Raw genomic sequence first — 14,772 nt, 5'->3', positions numbered from 1 at the left:
TTTATGCAAATTAATCAATTCTGTTAAAAAGTTTATACAACAAAATAAAAAAGCAATATTCTGAAAACTAGTATAGTAGCTTCCATTAGAAGTATCATGTCATGTAATTTTCTACAAAGTAACATCTAGTGGCTACTTCTGACAAGTTTCTAAAATGTTTCATCAACAAAACTACATTAGTCGTTCGCTTAATTAACCAAAGGAAATAGATAGCGATTAGAATAAACTCGTTATTGACGAATAAAATCGTAACGGATGCATAAGTTTATAGCGACATGTTTTAAAATACCTCGGTGGGTGCATGTCTAACCTAATAAAGTGTAGCGGAAATAGTAGACGTTGTTACGTTAAATTGTATATTCCGTGTAATCCGACATCATATCACATTAACGATCCCGATCGGGATTTTTTAAAACATTGCGTGTATATTTTACATCGTGTAATTAATCCTTTTTTATTTCAAAGTTTTTGCAAGAGCCGGTAACGAGGTTAAGCAACACATTTTTTACCATTTCGGTATCGGTATTCTAGCAAAACGACTGCCGTTTTTGTGTATAGTATTTTATGAGAATTATGCTAATTACTTGCACGGACATTTAATTATTGTGTAGTTGCTTAGTACCCAGTTTGTTTCACGTTTACCAAGAAATCAAATCACATTAATTGTTTGTAATGAAGAAATAATTTAAATTGTTAGGTTGCTACTTTTGAATCGCATTTATTTGTTTCTTATACAAATTAATATATAAGTATGTATACATTTAAGGGTGGATAAGTAGTGTAATTTTTTTATAAAAAAAAGTTTTTTAATAAAAATAATTACGAATAATAGTTTATACCTTTAATGTCTAAATCGTTATTGTTTCTTGATGCTATTATTTAAACAACAAGCTTAGTACCAATAAATAGATTTAAAATATTCCCTACAAATCTCCAAATTGAATTGTCGATGGAAAATCTGCAAAAGTATCGATATTATAGCACTGCAATTATAAAATTCCGCGAACCGAACGTTTGTATTCCCGGTAAGCCTAGTTGGTAACTCTATGGAGGATAAATACTTGGAAATATAATTTTAATAACACTCTAACTTCAGTGTAAATTGCACTGAGGCGTTAACTCGCGTCATGTCACATCTTAATGTTAGAAGGAAATTAATTATTATTTGATTGTATTTATATTTCCTTATATTATTTTTGTTACTTATTTTGATAACTATACAACTCAACTGTTCTCGGAAAAAAAATTAACGTTACATAATTAAATAGAAGTCGAAAAATTACTTATTAAACTTATAAATAGAGATATTGTTAATAGCACCGATTCGGGTTTTTTAAGTAGTGTATTCCAATGGTAGAAGATGATTTACATACGATTTGCCAAAGCTCAGCTATGTTGTACATCACAACAAGTCAAAACAAAAAAAAACTTATCTGGTTAGAAATCTTTATTTCTCATTAAGAATAGTTTTTCATGAGAAAACGCAATAAATAAAACGTTCACTAATTGCGATTACGTACAAGTTACATTCAAATTTTAATACATGACATGTGGGAAATTAAAAAAAATAATATCGATAGTTTCAAACAGATTAACGAAACTATGCATAAGGAAGCAGGCACAGTAAAGCGGTCTTGGAAGTGGCGAAGACTATATAATATATATAATAACATAATTTTTTGTTGATTGATTTTTTTATGAAAGATATCGGTAGGCGGACGAGCAAATGGGCCAACTGATGGTAAGTGGTCACCACCGCCCATGGACAATGGCGTTGTAAGAAATAATATCCATTCCTTACATCACGAACGCGCCACCAAACTTGGGAACTAAGATGTTACGTCCCCTGTAGATGTTACGTCCCCTGTGCCTGTAGTAACACTGGCTCACTTACCCTTCAAACCGGAACACAACAATACTGAATACTGCTGTTTGGTGGTAGAATATCTGATGAGTGGGTGGTACCTACCCAGACGGGCTTGCACAAAGCCCTACCACAAAGTGTTGTGATTGTTTTTGATTCTTTTAAATCATAATAATATTATCTAATTAAGGAACCGTGAGCTGTTTGAAGCTTTATTTCTACTTCAAATCTATTTTGATTTTATTGATATAGGTATTTATTATGTTTTTAATCATATCATATTTATTTTAATTTGTGTCATGATTTAAAATTGCGGTAAATTGATCAGTAATTGAAAGGAACTAAGCTGACCGATTTCGGCTGTGGTGTCCATTCTTATGGAAGTCTAACCTAATGCGACCAGCGATGGACATGTTTATTGAGGAGTAGTTTGCGCAAATGCTTGAATATGGCTTTACCCTCATAATCTAATGGGAACCTTATGGAAATCGTATAGTATTTGTCATAGAAAGTCTAAGCGCAAGGCGAACAGCTTCCAAAATCCACTGAGAAGCCTGGGGCTCGGGTTCATGCTAGTCATTGTATAAGCCAACGAGTTAACTCTATCATAGAAAAAAATATATAAGTACATACTTACATATATACAAAGTACTGTATCGAATAAACTGTCTTGTATTGTTTTATAATTTTGAACTTTGTAGTATTTAATATTCATAACGCTATTCAAATATATCGGAGTAGTCGCACGTGCCTGTCAAAGACACGGTGCAAGGTGCGTTGGCGGAAGCGTTCATTTTAGCGACGTCACGTTTCAATCAGATAACAACAGGAACTACAGGAAGTGAAGCAATGCTATAATAAATAACGAATTATTCATAAAAACATTAAATTTTAATAATAATAAAATATATAATCTTATAGGTATGGAATTATTATTATTATTTATGATATCGGGCAAAATGTACAGAAATCTATGAAGTATATGAAACTGAGCGGCCAGTATTAATCCAAGCAATCATTACACAGTATAAAACAAACTCGCTTTTACCGCTGTCTGTATGCTTAGACCTTTAAAACTACACAACGGGTTTCGCTGCGTTTTATTATTAATTTTTAATAGATAGATTGATTAAAGAGTAATGTTTATATGTATAGTACATGTACAAAATAGTAGAGAAACACTGATAATTTTAGAGGTTTTGAAGTGATGTCGTAAATAAACAATTTTTTTGCGATTTCATTGCAAACGCTGGCTGAACCCTACGAGATAGATTAAAATAATGTACTACAGTATTGTACACCTTAAAAGGGTTTTCAAAAAAGTCCGCGATGCTACAAGTCTATCTCTTAGGGATAACCCACAATAACAATTTTTTATCCTTTACTTTTTACCAAAAATAATGGTTTATTTTCGAAGCGATTTTTAATTCTAATCCAATTAAGTACCTTAAATACATTATAAATTTAATATAGATCAATATGGCCCTGTACAGCATGTAATTTAAATGATTATTTTCGAAGGTATTACAGATTTAAAACGGAGGGACAAAGCAGTTTGCATTGTCAATGACTGAAAAAATGTGTAAGACATTCTGTAGTATATTTAGCATCAGCATTGCACCCGTGTGTTGCCAGGGCGGGTCACTAGTTATATATAAAAAGCCTAATGTTATAGAAGATGCACATTGATCCAACTACTATCTACGGAAATGGTTCGATCCGGTCGGAAAGAGCTTGATCTTCAATAACTAGAGCCGCCTTAGGTTCATTAAACTGGAAGAAGCTGGTACCTACTGGTACTCTTACCTAGGGGCGAAAGCAGTACTCCATGTGGAGCCAAGTTTTAATTGAGCACGTGTCCACAGCAGCATTTTCAAGGGAATGCCATTTTGTCCACTCGACTTATGTCCAAGAAAAGAAGTTACGAACGGCATTTTGTCGATATTTGTCGATATCCTTATATAGTATTTTACTCCGTATATAGTATTTTATTTCACAGTAAGTAAACGTACATTGCACAAACGATATATCCAAATTTTGGAAAACATCGCTCAAAATATTCATGTCGCGATTTAATTGAGTTGACGCTGTGAAAATTGAGTTAAGTTTTTTTAAATTTTTTTTTTTGTAAATGTGTTTAATTTAAATTTAATTGGAATACGTCGTGTTTTGATTACATGGCAATATTATTCATATCCTGTTGCTTAATAGTGTTACTTGATAAGTCCATCATGTATTAGAAAAAAGTTTATTTTATTAATCTTTATATATTTGATCATAAGTAATTAACCACTTAAAATATAATTACATAATTAATGTTGTTTATAACATTGATTGGTTTAATTGACATAAACCTTGTATATCTTATGCAAAGAGCTATTATTGTTAATTTATCAAATCGAAATTCTGAGAATGCTCTCAAATATAAAAGTGTTCGGTTGTAATGGTCTTTAATTCCGAAGTCTTGTTATCATTTAGTTTTAACGATGAAATGTATCAGTTAATGTGTACGGCTCAAGTTTGACCGGAATTCGAGGAAATGTAGCCTACATTTTGCGATTTACCTAACAATATGAACAATACCTTGACCTTTTATATCTTTCGCCGTAACTTATGCGCATAGGTTTGGCACTGCAGGGGTAGCGATTTCATAGAATCCCGTGGAGCGAAGAGTCGGCGCGTTCACGAAGGCTTATAAATATTGGGTATAGTTTGTATATCTATTTCAGGCGTTCGCGTTAGTTTTGGTATTGTTCAAACTGTCATCCACTTTTTCTATTTTTGATGTTGATGATATTTGACACCAATTTTACTGGTATCTATACTAATATGATAAATGCAAAATAACTATGTCTGTCTGTCTGTTGTTCTGCCACCGCCAAACAAATGAATCTGATAAAATTTGTTACGAAGCAAGCTGGAACCACAAGGAAGAGCATAGTTTTTATGCATAACGCTTGACAACCCACATCTAAAACGCGAGCGAAGCCGCGGTCGACAACAAGTTTCTATATAAATATGTGATCGTAAGCACAAACTATTTTGACTTGCTATTTTATAAGATTTAATTTATAGTTACCTATTCGGAATGTAGATTCTGGCGAGAGGACTCGGCGAACAACTCGGTAATTAATTACTCTTTTCCACAGATTAAATTACATGGGTATGCTAATTAAATTATTATTCATCCTATACGACAAGTAACGAATACCAACATCAAGCTTTTTTATCATTTATGTAATCTTTATTCGAGTAATATTATCAATGTGTTTTTAACATAAAATTAAAATGTATTAATCGACAACACTAAAATTATCTAAAGGACTGGAAATTGAACACCTTGTCCAAGTAAATATTATAAGGTTATAAGGTTACAAGGATAGTAAAGTAAAGTTATAAATTTATATTTGGTTACATAGATGAAAATAAGCTTTTGTTAAATAATATAGCGAAATTATTAGTTCATTTACACGCATTATGTCTCTTGCTAATTAACGGTTAGTTTATTATTATATATTTGCAAATACAAAAAAATACTGTAATTATTATAACGAGTACTATAAAATCGAATAGTGTATAGTATATTATTTGAATGCCTCGTTCTGCCAAGTGTAAGGTTTTATATGGTACCACCTGGTGCATGCATGATGACATGCATGTCATCAGGATGGTCGAGTGTAAGGTTTTTTTTAAATAATTATCCTAAATTTAAAGTAGCTTTACCGGGTAAATGATTGTTTTTATCAATTGGGCACACTGGTGGCCTCTCGGTGGGGCGGGGCATCAAAATAAGATGGCGGTTGGTTACCAAGTGCTGGAAGCGATATTTTAAAAGTTATCGAATTGTATTTCAAGAAATATAGTCCTTGTCAGCTAAATATTTGCGTTTAACTTATAACCTACGTCGACACGTTCAGTGACATAAAGGGGATTTATTTTTACAATATGAATTGACACAGTCATCAGTGTAGACGGATTACTTATTTTGACAAGACTCTTTTAACTTAGTTTTTACACATAACATTGTATCTAAATAAACTGTGATACTACTATAAAAGATGACATTGCAAATAAAATAGTCTAGACTATATTTAACTTTTATATTGAAGAAAAACATTAAAGAAAAACCATTATTATTTCCGGCTAGAAAAGTTAAAATACCTGGCTTTTCTCTACTACGCATGTATTAATCTTGAATCACTCTGTTTATGAAAACTGAATAAAAATCTGTTGCACAGCTTAAAAGATCAATGTGTTTAGACGGAAGGAAGCGACTTAGTTTTATACTTTGTAGATATTATGAAAATATACCAAATATAATGTTAAATACACTAATAGATAATTAAATACTTTTAAATAGTAGTAGACGTTTCTATATTATAATAAGTCTTTTTATAACCATTCTAATTAGATGCATCGTTATAAATTTGAATTTCATTCGACTAACGCAGCCACAACTACAGTCCAAATACATGAGCTCTGATTTGATATTCAAATTGAGGCTGCAGTGAAAACATGAATCAATAAATAAGCTACAGTCATTAGGCGCGTAATTGAATATCACATGCTTTAAGGACTGCGTTATTCGCTAATTGCGCTCTTTGCATTTCCTATGATTTCTATAAAATGGTTATGATTTCGTTTTATACGCAATTAAATCCCATTATGGTTAATGTAGTAATATTTATCATATAAGGATAATCTATAACATGTTTTATGTTTAAATAAAATAATTAAATTGGGCTTAATGGAGTTACGCAACAGATTCGTTTTAAATAATAAAAAAAAAACAATAATACCGTTTTATAATTTAATAACATCTCAAATAAACATGCTACGAATTGTTCTTCTTAACATTCTTAGACAATCCAAAGGGTTGCTGACACTAAGAATCTCCGTAGTTTTAATGGTAGTTAAAACATGGACCAACGGGTGAACAACAGCTACCTTGAACGCAGGGCATGCAGTATCTTGTCATAGGATAATCACATCCTCCAGGGCATCTAGCAAAGGTTCCGATATTGAAGTCGCGGTAGCAACCATATTGATACGGCATCTCCTATACGTAGTTTTGAATAATAAATCGTTTGTTTAAATTTTTATAAGCACGCCTAATTTTTTTATTTGTATATTTTCTAATAAGATAGACTTGATTGACAATTTTCTTTAAAAAAAAAAACAAGACAATATGTCTCTGATTAAAGGTTTTATATACTTATATATTTGTTCGAATACAGACATAAAAATATCAAATAAAATTATAAGCGGTATGGCATTCGTAGGCAGAATATTAGCGCAATTGAATTCCAAAGAGGTTGCCTAATTTTACATTAATAAAATAATGCTACATTATTTTGTATTTAGAACCACGTATGGGACATTATAATTATTATCAAATATTCATAATTAAACCTATGATTTTAGTATGTGTGAAGTTTTAATGCTGGCCACATACAAGTTGAATAATATAATTTGACAATATACAGAGTATTTCTAAATTTTATTCAAAGACTTTAGTAATCAGCTCATATTTTACAGTGAATGTTTTAATATTTGGTTCGAACCATGCCTGTTTACTACGGAGGCTTCGTCGGCGGACCTCAAGGCGGAGGCTACTGCCTATATTCGTTTCAACCATGTAACCCAACTACTGGGGGGTGTGGGCCATGCGGACAACTGCCAGGGCCCTGCTGCAATCTCTCTTGTTGAACAGGTACATTTCAGAATATTTGTAAATTAAAGATGATTGACTCATAAATGACTGACTTATAAATGTCCTAAGGGCAAGTCCTGATTACCTAACCGAAGATTTAAATCTTGAGGTAGTTGAGATGTTACAGATAAAAGTAAAAAAAACTTTTAACTTGGGCTTTATTTTTTATTTACTAATTAGTAATCTTTAGTATTGATTCGATGAAATTCTATTAATATTCATAAATTTCAAACCTAAATTAATTTACAATATTGGTAATATTCGAAACAAACGTAACGAGATTAAATTACATTTTAAATAATGCAATATTGGAATATAGTAGGTAAATATAATGTACTTGGTTGTAGGGCTTTGCGCAAGCCCGTCTGGGTAGGTACCACCCACTCATCAGATATTCCACCGCCAAACAGCAGTACTCAGTATTATTGTATTCCGGTTTGAAGGGTGAGTGAGCCAGTGTACAGGTACAAGGGACATAACATCTTAGTTCCCAAAGTTTTTGGTGCATTCGTGATGTAAGAAATTTTTAATATTTCTTTCAGCGCCATTGTCTTTGGGCGGTGATGACCATTTACCATCAGTTTGCCCATTTGATCGTCTGCTTACATATAATACTAAAAAAAGAGGTTGTTTCCCCTAGATTGGGCGATAAAAATGAAAGAGCCGAAATAGCTCAAAAAACAAAGCGTCACTGAATTTTGATGTGCTTAATTTCTGTTTATAATTCATCTCGTGCTCAGCGGTGAAGGAAACATCCAACCAATCTTGAAAGAGGAAAGGTTATTCGTGTCCATTTATCTAAACGCGTCACCATTTACTCAATATTTTATCTATTTTTAAAGGCAACTTAATATAATTAAAGAAATTAATGTTACCAAAGTTTGTTGAAGTGTGACTTAGTTTAAGTAAAGTTTACTCGAATTGTTTCCTTTTCAGTTTCCGCCATCTTGTGATGTTATCGACGTAGAAAATTTTAACACTGTTGTTTCGTTTGCGGTATTACTCGTCTTGATCGGAGCTGTTATTTTTGGTTATTATGGCTTTTTCATACCTTTTGGACTGTGAAATAAACTCATATATTATATCAAAGTGTCTTTGATTTCTTCTAGTTTATTATTTGGTAAATCATAAAAATGACTTCGTAAAAAAATCATGATATTAATTCTAACCAGCTACAAATAACTATTACATTATTTTATTATCATAGGTAGGCGGACGGGCAAACAGCCCACCACTTATCAAAAGTGGTCACCACTCCCCATGCCCATTGGTGCTGTAAAAAATATTAACGCTGGGAACTAAGATGTTATGTCCTTGTTACACTGCCTCACTTACCAAACAATATTAAACATTGCTGTTTGGTGATAGAATACCTGATGAGTGGGTGGTACCAACCAGCCGGGCTTGTACAAAGCGCTACAACCAAGTACTTGCTCAACTTTTAACGATAACGGAATTTAATAATACAATTGAATCGTGCTTTAACAAATTGCAAGTGGAAAAATGTTTGCTATTGCGTTCATATTTTGTTATGAATTGTATATTATAGGATAGCATGTGCAGTTGAAAGGCGGGTAAATTGCAGTGTTTCCGGCGCGCTTCCATGAACAAGAACGCTACGCATTCACCGTACTAATTCAGCGGTGAATAACATTTTGATTTCTGTGAAAATTGTTATTAATTTTTGCTTTACTTGTGATATAAGGTTTTAATAGTACGGTACATTAGTTATATTTACTAAACGTATTTAGTTTTTTGGCATTTATGTAAAAGACACTTTTTTTAAATATGGGCCACCTGATTGTAAAAGGTCACAACCGCCCATATACATGAACACCTTAAATTTTTAGATATTCCAAGCGCCACCAATCTTGGGAACTAAGTAATTATATCCCTTGTGCACAAAGTATTGCTGCTTAGCGGTAAATATAATATGATGAATGGGTGGTACCTACCCAGATGGGCTTGCGCAAAGCAAGACCACCAAGTAAAAATCTATTGGTACATTTTAAAATCGACTCGTGTGCCGTCACAACAACCGGTATGGCGCTGTTCTATGTCGTCTGCCGTTTCGACGGCGCTTTCTACTCGTCTAAGTGTTGGTAGCGCGTGTTTTTTTTTTGACGTGACGGCCATTACACACTACCCGACGCACAAAACAATACTTGTTATATATTATTAATAATTTTCCTTAATAATTATCTTTTAAGGCGCCGCTATTTATATAATGAATTATTTATACGAAGATTTTGAGGAAAAGATCGGGTAAACATTTCACCGAAAAGGTGTTAAACTTCTGTCTCACAACAGTCACATCCGTCGGTCCTTCCCACGACAAATTGTAGGAAGTGCGTTCCAAATAACCAAATTGACTGTCACAACGCTTCTACGAATTTTCAAATCGCTCATCTACTAGGGTGAGCGCTGGGTCGGAACTTTATGTGGAAGTCGAAGCAGAAGGTAGACTCGAAAGTCTTTTCACTGTCTTTATTGTAGGTAACTTTATAATACTAAGTATTATATATGTATATATGTAAATCTAGTGTGTTTTTCTTGTCTTAATTTTTTAATATAATTCTTTGAATAAATTTTAAATTCATTCAAGATTTGACCAATGCAAATTAACAAACATTTAAGTTAATTAATAGCGCTTGTAAAAATAATTAAACAATATATATAGAATAAAAGCTGGCATATATTTCAGTTATGAAAAGTTTTTTATTTAAAATACTTTAATATATTTTTTATTGGTACGCCAATTGTTCCGCAAATTCTTTCAAATATTTCACCGACTGAAAGGTCTGATCGGAAAGGCTGTGCATCTTCATGTAATCTGTAGATGAAAAGCGAAAGTGCGACCTTTCGGTTTGATTTACCAACTTTTATAAATAGTTTAATAAGTATTATTAAATTTGTATAATAAGGAAACGGATATAACATATAAGATAAACAATAAAAAAAAAATTTACTCGGTTTACAAATTACAATTGGCGATGAAAGGTCAGATAAATAATATTTATGACCTAAAACTTAATTTAATTTAATTTTGGCATAACATTATACATCTTCATAAGCAACGTACATAGTGGTGGGGGAAGGGGTGGCCACAGCCCTTCACACATAGTATATAATCCAAAATCATTATTAAAATATACAGAATTTTTACTTTTTAACAATGGCACTTTGGCAATATATGGACTTTTAGACGCCCGCAGAGCGATTGTGGCATTTAGTAGTTTAAAAAATACTGTTATTATTATGTCATACCTTAATTAACTCGACGGTATATGCGCTCCCTAACGATGTGAAAGTCTGATCCTGATCCGTATTTGTTGTCTTTAGTTGTATTAGCAATTGTTTACAAAAACTTTAATAACTACACCAAAATAATCTATTCTTATGAAAAACTATGACATAGAGTGAAAATAAATTTCTATTGACACCATGTATTTGACATTCCATGTGAGGCTTGCTCTAGAATGAAATCCTGGCTCATCCAATATCTAGAAATGGAGTCGATTTAAAATTTTTTGAAGAATATAAAATCAACGAACGAGAATTTTAATTTTAACAAATTTTGTTGAAAATTCGGTCACGCTTTTGTTGCCGGTGACTATGCAAATTAGTAAACTATTTTTATTTTTTTTATAAATAAAAGAAATAAAAACTGTTTTTAAAAAGCTTACTATGCTGAGTACAAATCAATTATTACTTCTAACACCTATATACGTATATTTATGTGTTAAAACTTATCTCTCCTCTTAAAATTAGATTTGCCACATTTTAATTTTTTTGAACATGCAATATGCAAACTTCGTGGTAGCTACTGTTTCATTTTATAACAAGGAAGTCTAATCTCGGAACAGGACACATCATTGTGCTATTGTTTATGGCAGCCATTTCCCCAGTTCTGACCTCGTGACCATCTTCCGCTGACCTTCGATGCGAAGCTGACGTTCTCTGACGTCACAACCCTCGGAAATAGCTCGCGAACTTTGTGACTAACGTAAAAATTAAAACGAGTCTGTTGTAATGTTTCATTCATTATTCAGCGTATGAGGGATAATTTTAGCAGCTTGGCAATAGAAACGACTTATGATGTAATATATATGTTATTCTCATTTAATCTTCAGTCAATGAAATCTTTAAATACATCAAATCAGTCTAACATATCGCGATATTTTTTTGTAACTGTATAATTATTCTGTAAGAATAATATCGATAGCCATCGCAGAACAAGAACGTGAAAAGTCAAAATGCGACATTGATATCAAATTTATCAAAATGCCGTATAACCGTAACTCGGTTTTCAATAATTCTTGAGTTCAATACAAAGAACAAATAAAATCGTTACGGAATCGCGCTACTGATTATAAAAATTACAAAATAATGCCCAAATTAACATACCTACATTATTTAATTGGTGGAAAAGAGATACTAATGAGTTTGTTGCTTTTTGGAAGATTCCATGTAACTACTCCATTCCGATTCGATTGTACTCGTAGCTTTACATTTAATTGAATTGTCTCAAAAAATCTCGTAAATGACGATTCAAAAGCGCTTGTAAGAAACGAATAAAATAAAAATAATCAAGGTAGGACAAATTTAGTATCGCGATTATTTATTTCTGTATAATCAAAGTTATCTTTATCTCCTTTTTCTACGTGGTACGTCTACCGTGGAATCCTTTAATCAGTCTAGAAATATTAGTAATAAAACGAAAGTCGTAAAAACTAGAATCTAAAGTATTTGCGAAAATCAGAGCTAATGTAAAGTTTCTTTAGTTTCGGTTTAGTAGAAAGAAAACAATATTCGTTACATAAATAACGTACTTAATAAAAATAAAATCAAATCATAGCCATCGTAACACTCAATGATATATTGAAATTTGAAAAAGTACATAACATTCACAAATTGTAACATGATTACATTTTTTATAATCATTTAGGATAGAAAAATACAAAGATACTCATATATGTACTAGTGATAATGAAGTTTGGTTAAAGCTAGTATCTATGTGATTATTTATACTGCTTCGAATTATTTTAGAGTATATATACGTAATATTTACTGTGTAATATTTGCCCAGACTTGTTTACTGTTTAGGTACTAAAATTTAAGATTTCCAGCAAACGATAAACAACTTCGTAGATATAAAAATCAGTTACATAACTAATAAGAAAACACATAATATTTGTATAATGAAGGCGTCACGGTCCTTAGTTTAAAAGTTTTGTTCATAAAATAATTTATTTGAAAAATTCGAATAAGTTTTAATTATTTTATTACTTGCCTACGATTTCAAAACAGAATGGTATTTATCATTTGAATAATACTTTACTGTTACGGAAAACAGATATAGGCACGTGATACCTATGTATCTATAAAATTACTACTATTTTAAAGCCCCTAAATATTCCACGGAAATAATAGCACTATAAAATAGATTTATCTTTGGCGTAATTTAAACATGACACGTGAATAATTATTACGGAGTGAGAACAAATTATCGTTTATTATTCTAATGACGAGTCATCTTAACATGACCGCATTATACGTGCGTAAATAGAAATGCAAATGTATTTTAGTTTATAATTTCTGCGCATTAGCCATAGCTTTCCTTGCGTTTTAATTATAATTCATATTGTACGCCAATGAATCACCAAAGCGTTGGAATAGTTACGCAAAACGAAATACGCGTAATTGCGTCGCGAACGTCGCGCGGCGCCGGCGCGCACTCGTGATCAAAATAAAAGATAATTACATTTCTTAGAATAGTTGTGTTTACAAACTAAACACGTATATATATATGTAAATAAATTATGTCCACTCAATAAAAATGAAATGCGCATTGTTGTTGTTTTCTTAGTTTTAATTAATTAGCGGAACTTGGTTTCGAACCAAGGCTAGGAGAACTGCGATGATGATGAAAGTCTCACTGCCTGTTGACATTGCCAGTTGGCAGACTTTGTAATATCGATTAATCTTAAAATCAATTAACAATTAATCGAAAAAGTCGATAAGTTTATATTCAACCATGTCATTTTAATATTTAATATTTACAACATTATATTTGTTGTGTAACCTCAGTTCATATAATTATATTGCTTTGAGAACTGTTATTATATTTCTTCCTAGAATCGAGACAGTCACCATATAAATTTTAAAACGTAAAACTAACTTTCTTAAAATTATATTCTCTCATCAACATCAATTTAAATATGTATTGTGTATTTTAAACATAAATTGATTGCTTTATTTTTTTAATTTGATTTCGAAATAAATGTACAATGAATTTTCCGCAATGTAGCTCTTAAGCTTAAAATTGGAAAGCGTAAATTATACAAATGAATAATCACATTATATTGAAATTCTTCTCAATTACTATTTAAAAGTTGAAATACGTGGATACAATATAAAACTTTAACATTGTAAAAGCTATTCTATAAAAATAGGAAACGTATAAGTCTTTGTTAACCGTTTCATGTACCGTGGCAACGAGATCAAGATTAAATTTTTTTTAGTTATACATTAAGGCTACGATATACGTGAAATGCCTTACATTTAAATTACTTTTTTCTCGGTACTTGTTACCGGAAAAACTTAACAAAACTATGAATCTATATCATATACAATATTACTTCTTCTCGTTTGAAATAAATAAAAAACTAGAAGTAACAGACATAAGTATGCAAAGTACACTCTGAATTTGTTTTTAGCTTTTTTTTCGTAAGTTATCGGTCACAACTATTCTTATCTATATTTTAATACTAAGTAATAATAAAGTAAGGGAACATTCGGCTTATTTTTGCATATTTTTTTAACGATATTTACGTCACTTTCTCGCCCTCGACCTGCGTGTCGTTTGTTATTCTGAAACATAGTACATCCATCTTTCTTACCCATGTCCAAATAATAATACTTATATGGGTATACCAAATATAGAGGTCAATCTTTTGGAGAAATTGTTTTTATTTTATTGTTTTACATGAGTGTCGGATAGAAGAACGATTAATCAGTAGTGAGGTAGGCGATACGTATTTGATACTGTATATCGAGCAGAAAACAGTGACATAATCTGATCATTTTAATTTTTATTCAGTGCAGTACAGTAGAATGTTACAAGTGAATAATTTTTCCTTTACTAATTTCTCATACTCCTAAAGTTTACTCATAAGGTTAGTTTCCTTACATA

At 31.6% G+C, this 14,772-nt stretch overlaps 1 long non-coding RNA gene across 1 annotated transcript; it reads left to right on the top strand.

Moving 5' to 3' along the window:
* The first annotated feature begins 7,301 nt into the window (after positions 1-7,301).
* LOC125065689 lies at positions 7,302-8,666 on the top strand. Its single transcript, XR_007119637.1, has 2 exons — positions 7,302-7,577; positions 8,514-8,666. It is a non-coding gene; the product is annotated as an uncharacterized LOC125065689 (long non-coding RNA).
* The last annotated feature ends 6,106 nt before the right edge of the window (positions 8,667-14,772 follow it).

Source organism: Vanessa atalanta, chromosome 8, assembly GCF_905147765.1.
Source record: "Vanessa atalanta chromosome 8, ilVanAtal1.2, whole genome shotgun sequence".
In the NCBI taxonomy this organism is placed as follows: domain Eukaryota; kingdom Metazoa; phylum Arthropoda; class Insecta; order Lepidoptera; family Nymphalidae; genus Vanessa; species Vanessa atalanta.
The sequence above is the reverse complement of the archived record's forward strand: the minus strand, read 5'-3'. Positions and strand labels throughout refer to the sequence as shown.